This window comes from Pogona vitticeps, chromosome 5 (genome assembly GCF_051106095.1).
Source record: "Pogona vitticeps strain Pit_001003342236 chromosome 5, PviZW2.1, whole genome shotgun sequence".
NCBI classification, from domain to species: domain Eukaryota; kingdom Metazoa; phylum Chordata; class Lepidosauria; order Squamata; family Agamidae; genus Pogona; species Pogona vitticeps.
This window is the reverse complement of record NC_135787.1, coordinates 89,742,956-89,757,145: the sequence shown is the minus strand read 5'-3', so window position 1 is coordinate 89,757,145 and position 14,190 is coordinate 89,742,956. Positions and strand designations below refer to the sequence as shown.

The 14,190-nt window shown below is 42.4% G+C and overlaps 1 protein-coding gene across 4 annotated transcripts in view; it reads right to left on the bottom strand.

Annotated features, from left to right (window-relative positions):
* PROM1 (prominin 1) overlaps positions 1–1,254 on the bottom strand; it is a 206,444-nt gene extending 205,190 nt beyond the window's left edge. For 2 of the 4 annotated variants that reach the window (XR_013545551.1, XM_078394067.1), the window contains exon 1: positions 1,056–1,254. The gene's annotated coding sequence lies outside the window, so the exon portion shown is untranslated. The remainder of the gene's footprint in view (positions 1–1,055) is intronic. The other 2 variants (XM_078394066.1, XM_078394069.1) reach the window with 2 other exon arrangements.
* Positions 1,255–14,190: the final 12,936 nt, after the last annotated feature.

The following is a 14,190-nucleotide window of genomic DNA, read 5'->3' as shown; positions in this document are numbered from 1 at the left end:
AATGGGGGGGAATGACCCTCATGCTTCAGAGCCAAGAGACCACTGACAGAATTTCCACTAAACTCTGCAGATTAGCCAGTAATCTTCACTCGCCCAACTCACACCAGTATCTTGAGCCAATACAGAGCAGCAAATTCTGCCAGATACCTTACTCCTCACACAATTACTAGAGGTGGTTCTCACAAGCTGTACATACATGGGCCGGTAGCAGTATTCATCCATTTGCTGCCCAACACAAAAGAAAAAACGTAAGGACAACTGGTCCTTGCTTCCTAAAATGTTCACACCAGGCACTACTAAGTCTGGATGAACAATAGGATGGCCCCTTACAAATCGTGGAAAGAGAGGAACCTTGAACCAAAAATTTACACCTATCTTCACAAACTCCTCCATGAACCATTCTAGTTTAGAAACAATTGCTGTGATTTAAAAACAAGCATAACCATCTCACGGTAGTAGGGAAGACTCTGACCAGGCGGCTCGTGCGCCTGCTGCCTTGCAGGTACTAACTTTAGAGGGGCTGCTTTAAGGCCGCTGTTCCACTTTCCCAAGGCCAGGCTGAGACCGGAGGGCGCTTTAAACACCAGGTGCCTTCAAACAGAAAGGGCCGACCTCTGACAACCCTTTGAGCACAGCTTTTTCTTCTGACCAGCAGGACCCCTGGCCACCGGCGCTTCTTCAGAGACACCTCGTGCCCACGCAACTCCCCAGGAGCCTCGCGCTCGAACCGCCACCCCTCAATCCAAGCCGGCACAGGCGACTTTAAGCTTAAGGGTACGGTATAAAGCCCGCTGGACATGTTGGTCAAGACCTACGCCACGGGAGGGACTCGAACGCCTCCCCGGGGATGGGACCTTTCGGGGATGTCTTTCTACCAAGCAGGGCAAGCGTAGGGGCGCCCTCGCAACCTCTGGCAGTCCCACCGCCCTGGTTCGACGCAAGCGTCTGCCTCCCGCGGAGTCCAATACAAAAGCCCAGCCTTTGCCCGGCGAGTCGGGAACCAAGCTTTCAGCTCGGCTTCCCGGCGCATTCAGCGTTCACACCTTTTCACTTACTTCACCCCAAAGGCAGACCCCGCCCCGAATGCCCCCTCTCCAGCCGCTCTGGGAAGGGATGCCTGTCGCCGAGACCGAGCATAAAGTCACAAAAATGAATGCGAAGAACCAGTCCTCACGCAGGCAGGCAGGCAGGCAGGCAGGCAGGCAGGCACCGCCTCGCGCTCCCCGCCACGACTGCCTTTGCAGGCGCTTCTCCTCTTTCCGCGCGGCGCGCGCGCGACGCCGGCTGCTACTGCAGCCTCGAGGCCTCCCTCAGCGCTGAGCACGCGCTCGGAGAAGCGCTCGCTCCTCCTCGGCTTGTGACGGATTCCGCGCGAGCTCTCTGTCCTGCCAGCCAGCCGAGGTGGGACTGGGCAGCGCCTGGGAAAGAGGCGGCGGCGGGGAGGGGAGGGGACGGGAAGGGGCACTGTCCAGAAGCCGCAGATGGCTTCGCTCGAGAAACAGCCTGCTTGAACCGTGGTATGGGAATTCGGAAGGCAGATCCGTGGTGTTTCTTGGGGCTTACACAGTACGAGCTGAAGACCTCATCTCAGTTTGGGAATAAACCGCTTTATATTCTACCGGACATTAAACGGGGATCGGATTGAGGGGTACAGGGACGTTGCAACCATCTCATGCACATCGCAAATCAGTAGACCCATTCCATAGAGGCAGGGCTGCCCTAAAAGGGAATTCAAGACATCGTCGGGGTGCTGAGTTCCGTGGTGAGGACAGGCATGTTCCGCTTCCCGGGAAGGCTCACAAATTTAGACTCAATGAGGGGCAACTGAGGTGAGCAGATGGACCCTTGGGAAAAGAGAAGGCTGAGGAGTGCTACTCCAAGAGTCAACATCTGTTCTCTTTTAGGAAAAAAGGTCTCCATCTGAAGAACTACAAAAGGGCATTTGTGTGATCTCTGTATCTCACATTAGATGTCTGAAGTAGACTTGTCCATAAAAGCTCACCTTAAAATATAAGTCTTCAAGGTGATAAAAATCATTTCTAATTGTGTTGCTATGTTTTATATCATTATCTCAAAACTAACTTATAAAGATTCTAATAGGGCTTTCAACGTCAGATATTTAAGGAGTAGTTTTGACCAGTACCACACCCCCAATGAGTTTCCACGGCTGAGTGGGGATTTGAACTCAAGTATCCTGATTCTGTTTGATGCAGAACTACAGTAAGCCACCTTTAAGTTAGCTTTTGAATTAAATAAAACTCTTCATCAGGCTGGGATTTGCAGAATCAGAGTGGGGGGCTCCTATAAATCAATTTGATCAGATGTTGAGGTTGGCTACTATGCATACTGAGCTTAGGAAGTGTATAGTAGAGGTTTTGCTCATTATCTAGTCAGCCCTCTCATTTTTCAGATAAACCATTCTGTGTATGAGCTGGTTTTCTCAGAAGAAGAAAGCCTGCACACTGATTTAACTACCTATGAATGGCAGGAAGGATATGGTATGGCATGCCAATTCTGTATGAATTTCATATGGTCATGCCCCAGGAATGGCCATTCTGAAAGCCCTGTTTAGGCACTTCTCATGAAGTAACTGATCATTACTTAGATATTTCAACAAAGCAACTATGACATCTGCTTATGTTCTTTCTATATGTATTCATTTCCAGTAAGCTACAAAAAATACAAGGTACAGGGCATTTCAGAGACTTCTTAAATACCTTATTTATATATGTATTCAATTTATATTGTATCTTTCACTCAACACTGTGTAGTTGTAGCATAGCCATAGTCTTGTGCTGTGTAGTTAAAAAAATTAAAACATTTTTAAAAAATGAGTTTATGTGGTTCCCTAAAAAGGAAAAGTTATTTTAAAATGTGCCTCAGTGGTTCCTGAGAAAAATGAAAGTACAATTGGAAAAGTGCTCTGTGATGATAGTTTATATTACAAAATGAAAACACCTCATTTGTTTGGGTACAAAAGCTACTTATAAGATAACAAGGCAGAAGTATCTCATTCAATTTCCTGCCAGTTTTCACAAGAAAGAGTAAACAACAGAAAGATGATGTCATGTGAAACAGAGAGAAAAGAGGGGAGAATTTGCATGCATTTTATAATGATTCTTGTCTTGTCTTTTACCTATAATGTTAATTAACAAAGAGATATCACAAAATAGATGCAGAAACCTGTGTTAAGTAAAAAAGAATAAACATACACTTTTCAGCCACAATATTAAAACCATCGACAAGTGAAGTGAACAGCATTGATTATATTGTTACAATGGCACCTGTCATATGTATATTAGGCAGCAAGTGAACAATCAGTTCTTGAATTTCATGTGTTGGAAGCAGGAAATATGGGCATGTAAAAACATGTGAGTGACTTTGACAAGGGCCAAATAATGATGGCTAGATGACTGGGTAAGAGCATCTCCAAAATGACAAGTCTTATGGGGTGTTCTCAGTATGCGGTGGTTATTACCTACCAAAAGTAGCACGAAGGACAACCAGTGAACTAGTGTCATGGTTTCAGTCACCCAAGGTTCACTGATATATGTGGGGAGCAAAGGCTAGATTGTCTCAGTCACACAGAAGAACTATTGTTTGACTGATCAAAATGCTGAAAAACTAAATGCTGGCCATGATACAAAGCAAAGCAAAAGCAAAGTGTGCTGCTTATATAGCACCCCATAGCACTTCAAGCAGTCTCTGGGTGGTTTACAAGTTAATTATGCAGGCTGCACGTTCCCTCCCCCCAGCAAGCTGGGTACTCATTTTACCGACTTAAGAAGAATAGAAGGCTGTATTAACCTTGAGCCAATTACCTGGGATTGAACCCTGGATCACGAGCACAGTTTTGGCTGCAGTACAGCAGTTTTACCACTGGACCATGAGGCTCAGTAGTTAAACTGGCACAAAGGTGTCAGAACACATAGTGCATCGCAGTTTACTGCATATGGGGCTGCATAGCCACAGACCAGTTAGAGTGTACATTATGATCCTTGTCAACAGCAGGAAGTGCCTACAATGGGGACATGAGGATCAGAACTGGATCATGGAGCAATGGAAGAAGCTTGCCTGGTCTGATGTATCACAATTTCTTTTAGATCACGTGGATGGCTGGATATGGTACTAACCACTTCGTATCAAGAACACCCCATAAGGGCATTTTTGTATTTTCAAAAAAGACCCTTCATATGACAGTTCTCCAATATTTTCCACTGATATCTGCTTCCCCCCTTCTTATATAAATTTAAATAATCTAGGACATTAGAGATATGGAAACATGGAAAAACATGAGAGCAACCAACAAACAGGGATTGCCCAATATACACCGTATCAAACAAATATTCAATGTTCTTAATGAAGAAGGGAAACTTTCCTTGACCACATCCAAACAGGGAGAATATATCCTGAATATAATAAGTATGGTAAATATTACTCCGCTTCAAGGGAGCTATTTGTGTCTGGATTTGACAAAGGAAAAAAGAGAGCCAAAAGTCAACTAGTTCAGAGTTCTGGGCACCTTTACAGACTTCGAGTAGAAAAACATAAGGTGAGATAAAACAGAAAAGAAGCTCCTTGTCTCTTCTAGCATCGCTACGGAGTTTCAGGAACAGCAGGAGAATTTAAATAATAAATCCCCCAAATACTTTTCTAACTCCTCCCCCAACCGTGCTCAAGAAAACAAACAAAATCAAGAAGAAAGAAAAATAGAATCCGGTTGTGGCAATTTCCTCTGAAGTCCCTTTCCTCCCAGGCCTTCACGAGGATCTCTCCCTTCTTCCTTCTTTGCTGCCACCAGGTATTACGGCTTTAATACCAATTAATCATGGAGACATGTGTGCTCTTAAAACTTAAGTCATTTATTAGATCAGGGGAGTTAATATATGATTAATATTAAATAGATAAATCATAGGCTGCTAATCACTTATACTTGAATCAAAACGATTACAACTTCTAAACTCTTTTAACTCTCTGTTCCATTCATTGTTCTTACAGATCTCTATCTCACTCTTAGTTCACTTTCACACAGTCTCTCTATAGCAGAATCTCTCTCAGACACCATACACCAGCCTTTATATCCAGCTCCCTCCCCCCTTGGTTCCACCTTCCATCCACTCATAGGCTCCTTCTTCACTGTTCTGCTGTGATGGACAGGTGAAGGCAGGGCTGTTCGCTACACCCATCTAATCCCTTTTGTAATCCACCACAGGGAGGCGTTTCATTTATGAGCAGCCTCCATTTTCTACTTTCATCTATGTACAGGACATACTGGTTTCTTCAGACATAAATAAACTTCCAATACTAAATACTACTGTGGCGATCCCCCTTTGTGCCCTTTATACCTCTGGGCTCCACAAAGGTAAATATGCCTTCTTCGCTGTCACCAGGTATTATACCAATACCAAATCAAATCCCACACACTCAGGAGCTGTCCCCCAAAAGGTCATACAATTTCAGGAATCAAGGATTTTGAATAAATATTCTTTTATTATTGAACAAATCATAAGGTGAATCAAATATAACTGATTCTTATATCCATGTATAATAAATCAGGTGTTAACGTATATCAGATCATGTTAATATTTCTCTTGTTATATTTAGACATTCATTCCTGCTTGTTCACTATATTTTAACTCTTTCAATTTCTTTCCTTAACCCTTTTTGCTATTCCTAAATCCTAGCACTCTCTTAATAACTTCTGGTCCCTAACTCTGCCTGAACCTCTCTCCCTCTCTGATTCCAACTCCTCACTATCTCACCCAGCTGTTCCAACTGTCATTCTGACTCCGCCCCTCCTGATTGACATGCAGGAATGACGTCATACTTTGGGTTCCGTTACATACCTCCCTCCTTTGCAAGTTTGTTCCATGGAGTAAACCTATAGTGGTTTGCTCCATGAACAACGTAGAAGCAATTTGAGCAATTTGATATTTCCACCACTTATTAACATTACCTATTTTAAATTCACATTAATATTTACTCCACATTTTTACCTTCAATTACTTATCATTTGCAATTACCATTTTCAATTCCTTTGTTATTACATTTTTCCGTTGCTTACTCAGTACAATTATTTTTGCAGTTACTTACTTTTAGTTACACATAACAGGAACGGCATATTACTTTCTACATCACTTACCATTCTCTCATTTTCAATGCAATTATATTTGTAGTTACTTATTTTTACTTGTACATAACTAACACAGTTTATTACATTCTACATTTCTTACTATTTTTTTCAAAAGACTATTACTTTTGCAATTACTTGTATTAATTTATACATAACTGGAAGTCCATTACATTCTACATTTATTTTTCAGTGGACTATTTGATCTTCATTAGGTCTTCGAGCCCACGCTTCAGCAGCTATCTTTTGAGTCCTTTTCTTACGGAATTTAAAGTCCAAACCTTGCAAGTTTTTCTTCCAGTTTGCAAGCTTGTCCTTGTGGGCTTTCCCAGTTCGTAAGTCCATTAACGGTATTGAGTCTGCGCATAGTCCAAATTGTCCTTTTCCTTTGCACGGTTGGATTTCCTGCAACAATCACCCTCTTTCATCCCACTTACGTTTCCTCGAAGCACGATCTCTCCACCTCGGCTGCAGCTTTCCACTCAGGAACTCAGCTGGCTGATGATCTTCCTCGTCGTCTGCTCGGCTCAGCATGGCTCTGGGTTTGAATCTGGATACCTCAGCGCGGAACTCCTTCCGGGACTCTATGCGTCTCACAACCCGACCGGCCATCACCGACTTCCCAATGACCTCCTCGCAGTTGCTCGCCCTCTGGATATTTTCAGCTGTCTTTTTATGTGTCAGGTTAAGTGTAGGAACAGCTATTTCTCTAAACTCTGGTGTACCTTTTAGGGTTACACCTCTAGCATCAATCTGGTGCACTGCTCTCTGTGCTACCCCTTTGGCTTTTCTGTCGGCCTCTAGCTCTTGTTTCTGTTGTTGGCCCTGCAAATTTTCTGCTGCAATTTCTAGGAGTCTCTGCAAAGTGTTCCCTAGGTTATCTATACTTTGAATTGCTTTTGTAGGACCTGGCTTCTCCTCAAATTTTGAATTTAGTGTTTCCTGTTTTCCTTTTGGTTTTGTATACACTAAATTAACCTGTTTCAGTGCATCCCCACTCTTTCCAAGTTCTGACACCTCTCTGTGTTCCTGTTTCTGTTGTTCAGTGTGTTCTTGTCTCAGTTGATTAAAAATCTTATCAATATCTTCCATATAATTATTATAATCATCCCTACTCTTGTCCTCCCTATTGGCTTTATCTTCACTATTTCTTTTTCTCTGACATATGTCACAAGTCTTACAGAACGCTTTTATCTGTTTTCCCATTTCTGTCCAGTAATACTTCTGAGATATTCTTTGCTTAGTTTTTGTAATACCTAAATGCCCCGAAAAGGTATCTGCGTGTCCTTTTTCCATTACAGTGGTGCCCCGTATAGCGAGGTTAATCCGTTCCGGATTAACCTTCGCTATACGAAAACATCGCTGTGCGGGTAAGCAAAGCCTATTGGAACGCATTAAACTTAGTTTAATGCGTTCCAATAAGCGTGGAAACTTACCCCTCCAGCGATGTTTTTGCTCCGGTGGCCATTTTGGAGCCGCCGATCAGCTGATCGGCGGCTCCAAAATGGCCGCCGGAGGCCCCAATCGTCACAAAGCGAGTGCGGCGATTGGGGCTGATCCGTATAGCGATCCCCAAAAAGGGATCGCTATACGGATTCTTCGTTAAACGGTGCGCTCGTTAAGCGAGGCACCACTGTATTTTCTGTCCGTATTTAGTAGGGATTATTAATTGCTTATGAAGACTCTTCCCTCCCTTCCTGGGATTTATGAAGGTTTCTCTATATAAAAGGCCTCTTTCCTCAAAGTATCTCTCAGGATTCTCAGGTGATAGTGGATCTTTATTAATCATTTTAAAGCACTGTTCTAAAGTTGGATCAGTTTCTTGCTCCTGTTTAAATATACTTTCATTTGGGTTTCTCATTGGCACCAAATCAGCTATTTCATCATTCCCTCTGATTATTATATTAGAGGACTCAAGTTTTTCCTCAGATATTTTCTTATTTTCTTTCTGGGGATGAGTATTCACCAAAACACTCTTGACATGCTCAGAGAGGTCTATACGTATCAGGCATGACGTTGGCAGTTCGCTGCTAATTCCAATTCTCCACCAACCAGTCCACCCTTGATATTTTATTTGTATTTTTGCTACTGGTAGTGTAATTACCTCTGTCCCTATTCCTTTGACTCTTATGCTTTCTCCTTTCACTATAAATTCTGAAGGGATTATTTCTGGATGGCATAATGTCACTTGCGAACACGAGTCTTTTAGAGCTTGGTATTTAGTCTTATTTATATAAATGGTATCCCCAGAATATTTCACAAGTTCCAAATTTTCTCCAGCCAAGTAACAATGGAGAATCTGAGCTACTGGGAGTTGTTCTTGTTGCTCTAAGCTCTCTTCTCTGCCACTAACTGTGGTTGCCATGGTGCCTGCTTCAGCTGCCCCTGTAGGTGTCTCCTGCTGTAGGCAATACACTTTCTTAGGCACTTCTAAATTCCCTTTTTGTTGCCCAAAATCTCTGGTTTTAACACATTGTGTTTTAAAGTGGCCTAGTTCTCCACAAGAGAAACATCTTACATCTTTTTGTTCAAAACTAGGAGATTTTTCTCCTTTCCCTTCCCAGTTTTTAAGTTTATGCTGTCCTTGATCTGCGGGCTTGCCCTTAAAATGGCTGCCAACTGTCAGTTGGTCTCTGAGGTACTTTCTCGGTTCTTTATTTCTGTCATCCCAAGTTTTCCTTTCAAATTTTACCTCAGAATAATTTGGATGTTTGATTTCTGTAATGCAGTCTGCAATTTCGCTTGCTTCCAGTATATTTTTCAGGTTTTTATCGGTTACCAAATATCTCAATTCCCCAGGTAACACTGAAAAGAACTGTTCCAGACCCAGGACATTTTTCAAATCCTCTAAGGTCTCAACCCCTGATCGCTCAAGCCATTTTTCTAAACAAAGCTGCATATTTGCTCCTAATTGAGAATAGGTTTCATCAGGTTTTTTGGTCAATGCCCTAAATTTCTGCCTCAAATGCTCTGCATTGATCCCAAACCTAGCAAAAACCACCTTTTTAAAAGCTTCATGTTCTCTCACTTTTTCCTGAGACATACATGCATATATTTCGGCGAGTTCGCCACTAATTTGGGTCCTTAAAATGATCATTTTATCAGATTCTGGGATTTTATAGTCCCAGCAGGCTCTCTCGAATAGTATCAGAAGTGCCTCTGGATTATCCCCCTTTTTGAATTGAGGGAATTTCTTGAGGTCTACTTTTAAAATCTCTTCACTGGCTGAATTGTTATTATTCTGATTTAGGGCTGTAACTTCTAGTTGTTTCATTCTGAACTCATGTTCCATCTGCTTTTCCTTCATGGCCATTTCCCTTTTTCTGGCATCTGCCTCTGCCTGTCTGGCCTCAGCTCTTTCCTTTGCTTCTATCTCAGCCCTCATCTTTTCCTGCTCCATGGCTAATTGTCTGGCTTCAGCCCTTTCTCTGGCCTCTGCCTCTGCCCTTCTGGCCTCAGCTCTTTCCTTTGCTTCTATCTCAGCCTTCATCTTTTCTTGCTCCATGGCCAATTTTCTGGCTTCAGCTTCACTCTTGTGCTGTAATTGTCTTAATTGAAATTCTTTCTCCAATTTCCTTTTTGGAAATTCTTGGGAGGTTAAAGTAGTTTCTCCTCCCCTTGAGGCATCCTCCTCCTGAACAGTCACCTCTTGAGCATCATCATCTTCTTGCTCAGCTACCTCAAGAGTACTTTCCACTTCGTGAGGTAACCCTTCTCCTTCAGGTACCTCCATTATTAACTTTTTTCCTTTCTTAGGCATGGCTTATTTGTGTTCTCAGATTCAAAACACAAGTCTTATTTTAAAAGGGACCTATTTTTCCCCCTCTGTGCTAGGGAGAGATAGTTAGACAACCTGCTCGGCTTGCTTCGCTACTTTGTTATTATTCCAGGCATCCTGCCTGAGCTCCTTGTGGGATACACTGTTTCTTTTGGCTTCCAGCCACACACTTATTATTGTTTATTTTTCCGTTTTTCCAAGCCCCTCTGCTTGCCCCTCAGATTTGTGTTTGACCCTGGCTTCCGCTTCTTGTCCCCTCAGCCCTCTCTTCTCAGAGCTTAGGACCCCAAAGCTAGCCCCCCTGGTCTTTCACTATCTTGAGGTAAACCTTAAACTGTTGAATTTTCCCGTAGAGCTTCCCCTTTCTGTAGTCTTTTCTCTGGTCTGCCTCAGGAGTCCCTTTTAGCTTTTCACCAAGCCACTTCCAAGGTTCCAACTCCTGCCCTGACAGCACCAGACTACTGGGTTCCCTAAGCTCAGGAAATTCAATTTTTTTCCTTCGGTTTACTGGATTCTTTCTGGCTCTCTGGATTATCTTTTGATCCCACTTCCGCTGCCACCACTTGTGGCAATCCCCCTTTGTGCCCTTTATACCTCTGGGCTCCACAAAGGTAAATACGCCTTCTTCGCTGCCACCAGGTATTATACCAATACCAAATTAAATCATAAGGTGAATCAAATATAACTGCTTCTTATGTTCATGTATAATAAATCAGGTGTTAACGTATATCAGATCATGTTAATATTTCTCTTGTTATATTTAGACATTCATTCCTGCTTGTTCACTATATTTTAACTTTTTCAATTTCTTTCCTTAACCCTTTTTGCTATTCCTAAATCCTAGCACTCTCTTAATAACTTCTGGTCCCTAACTCTGCCTGAACCTCTCTCCCTCTCTGATTCCAACTCCTCACTGTCTCACCCAGCTGTTCTAACTGTCATTCTGACTCCGCCCCTCCTGCTCCATCCACTGATTGACATGCAGGAATGACATCATACTTTGGGTTCCGTTACAACTACAAATTTGAAAGATATATGGAGAGAACTGAAGGGAGACGAAAGAAGGTTTACATACTATTCTTCTGTATATAATAGTTATTCTAGAATAGATTTTATGTTTATATCACAAAACTTAATTTCAAAAGTAGTAGATATGAATATCAATGTGATAAAAATAACAGATTACGCGCTGATGGTGATGGAGATGAAAGTTAAGAAGGACTATAGAGAAGCTAGGAGATGGAGAATAGACTCCAATATTTTTCAGCATACAAGTTGTAGATAAAGTTAAGAAAGAATGGATGGAAATATGGTCATTTAATGAAGCAAGGTGATGTCTCTGCTTTTTAACATGCTATCGAGGTTTGTCATCGCTTTCCTCCCAAGAAGCAGGGGTCTTTTAATTTCATGGCTGCTGTCACCATCTGCAGGGATCATGGAGCCCAAGAAAGTGAAATCTGTCACTGCCTCCATATCTTTCCCTTCTATTTGCCAGGAGGTGATGGGACCAGTGGCCATGATCTTAGTTTTTTTGATGTTGAGCTTCAGATCGTTTTTTGCACTCTCCCCTTTCACCCTCATTACAAGGTTCTTTAATTCCTCCTCACTTTCTGCCATCAGAGTGGTATCATCTGTATATCAGAGGTTGTTGATATTTCTTCCGGCAATCTTAATTCTGGCTTGGGATTCCTCCAGTCCTGCCTTTTGCATGATGTATTCTGCATATAAGTTAAATAAGCAGGGGAACAATATACAGCCATGTCATACTCCTTTCCCAATTTTGAACCAATCAGTGTTTCCATATCCAGTTCTAACTGTTGCTTCCTGTCCCACATATAGGTTTCTCAGGAGGTAGATAAGGTGATCAGGCAGTCCCATTTCTTTAAGGACTTGTCATAGTTTCCTGTGGTCCACACAGTCAAAGGCTTTTGCATAGTCAATGAAGCAGAAGTAGATGTTTTTCTGGAACTCTCTGGCTTTCTCCATAATCCAGCGCATGTTAGCAATTTTGTCCCTAGTTCCTCTGCCCCTTCGAAATCCAGCTTATACTGGATTTATCTTTATTACCTTTATCTTAATGATTTCTATTAATGCTGTTTCCCATTACAGCATAATGTTTGGTTATAATCTTTTTAACCAGTAAATTGTTTTTTCCTTCTCTCAATAAAATGGCGAGACCAAATCTAGACTTTGAAAACATTTCGTCAGTGTGATTTTCGCTGAGAGCAAAGCTGCAATTTGCATATACCATGAGAAGTAATATTATTTTCTACATGCTAAAAGGATGATAAAACACATTCTTGCATGCCAGAGGTGCCCTAAGACATTAAAAAATATGATGAGAGCCATAAGAAAAGTGCAAGTAGCTTTTCCCTCCAAAATTCTGACCCCAGAAATACTACTTCTGCTGCTTCTGTATCTTCACAAAGTGTTTCTTCACCAGCAGCATCTTCAAGTAAGGACAAAGGATCTGGACAGGTTTCAGAAGGATCTAGACAGACTTGAACACTGGGCCTTATCTAATAAGATGCAGTTCAGTGGTGGGAAAGTAAGGTCCTGCACTTGGGCAGGAGAAACCAGATGCACAGGTACACACAAGTGGTACCTGGCTTGACAGAAGTACTTATGAAGGGGATTTAGGTGTCCTGGTGGACCACTGCCTAAGGATGAGTCAACAGTGTGCTGCAGCTGCCAAGAAAGCCAACACAGTCCTAGGCTGCATCAACAGGGGAATTGATTTTGCCAGTGCCATTTAATAAGGCATAGCAATTTTGTTGGTTGGATGAGGGTGTGTTGAACAGACATCTTTAAACAGCTGTAGACTACATACTAAGTGTGGTGCAACTGGCTTGAAGAAACACCTGCAGCCCTGAATACAAATTTATTAACCATTTATTTATTTAAAATATTTATTTGCTGGTTATCTAAAGGATCCAAGGCAGTTTACAGTATTAAAATAAATAAAAAAACTAAATAAATTATTACAATATTTAAAGAGCATTAAACAGGTATAAGGCCGAACTTTGAGTGCGGTGTCTAGTTCTGGTCATTACAATAAAAAAGGTGCTGAGGGGTGCAGAGAAGAGCAACAAAGATGAGAAGGGGACTGGAGGCCAAATCCTGTGAAGAAAAACTAAATGGACTAGGTATGTTTAGCTTAACGAAGATAAGACTGAGAGCAGACAAGATAGCAAACTTCCGATATCTGAAGGGTTGCCACAGGGAATAGGGTATTGATTTATTTTCCATTGTGCCTGAGGGTAGGACAAGAACCAATGGGTGGAACTTGTCAGAGAGAGATCTTGTTTGCCCTTTTTCTGAGGATGACGAATGGTCTGGCGACGATGAGCCTGAGGCTAAGGTCAGAAAGTGGAGGATGTGGAAGTGAAGGGTCCTGAAAAGGGTCTTTCAGGGAGCTGAGTTTTGTATAGACAGTACTGTTGTTGTTGAAACGGTTGCTGGAAGAAGGAGGGTCGACACCATTGGGGGCGTTGATATCAATAGAGTTGTTGAAGAGGATAGGCTCTGGCTGTCTTCCCAAGTTTGTGGAGGTTGTCCATTACCTCATCAGTCTTTTCACTGAATAGACCTGCTCCATCAAAGGGGAGGTCTTCTATACAATACCTGGTGTCGTCTGTGATGCCCGCTGAATGAAGCCAGGCATGGTGCCTAAGCGTAACTGCAGTATCCATAGCCTTGGAGGCGGCATCTGTGGTGTGATGAGCAGCCATTCGTTTTTGTTTTGCCAGGGTGAATGCCTGTAGATGGACATCTTCAGTCTTGGAGTCCTTAGAAGCAGGTTGTAATATTGGGAGGACATTATTCCAGAGTTGCTTGTGGTAGACACCCATAGCCACCTGGTAGCTGGTGATCCTCATGATAAAAGATGTTAAAGAGTAGAGACGCTGGCCCAGAATGTCTAACTTTCTGCCTTCTCTATTTGTTGGAGCCACCTATGATTTATTGTGAGCTCGGTATTGATTTGATTCCATAATGATAGATTTAGGTATCAGATGCTTTACAAGAAAGGACGTATCTGAACCATTATAATGATTCTCCAGTCGTCTGAGCATTTGGAGGTAGGACGGTGGTTTATCCCAAAACTCTTTTACCAAATCAAGCATAGCTGGCATGAAAGCCAGACTGAGTGGTGTTTTATCCTGGTTGATGTCATGGAATACCAGATCTTGTTTTGGAGGTGGAGGCTGTTCAACCTCGTGCTCGAGGGATTTAGCCATGTGGAGTGTAAGTTGAGAACAGGATGTTTATAGTCTTCAGAAGG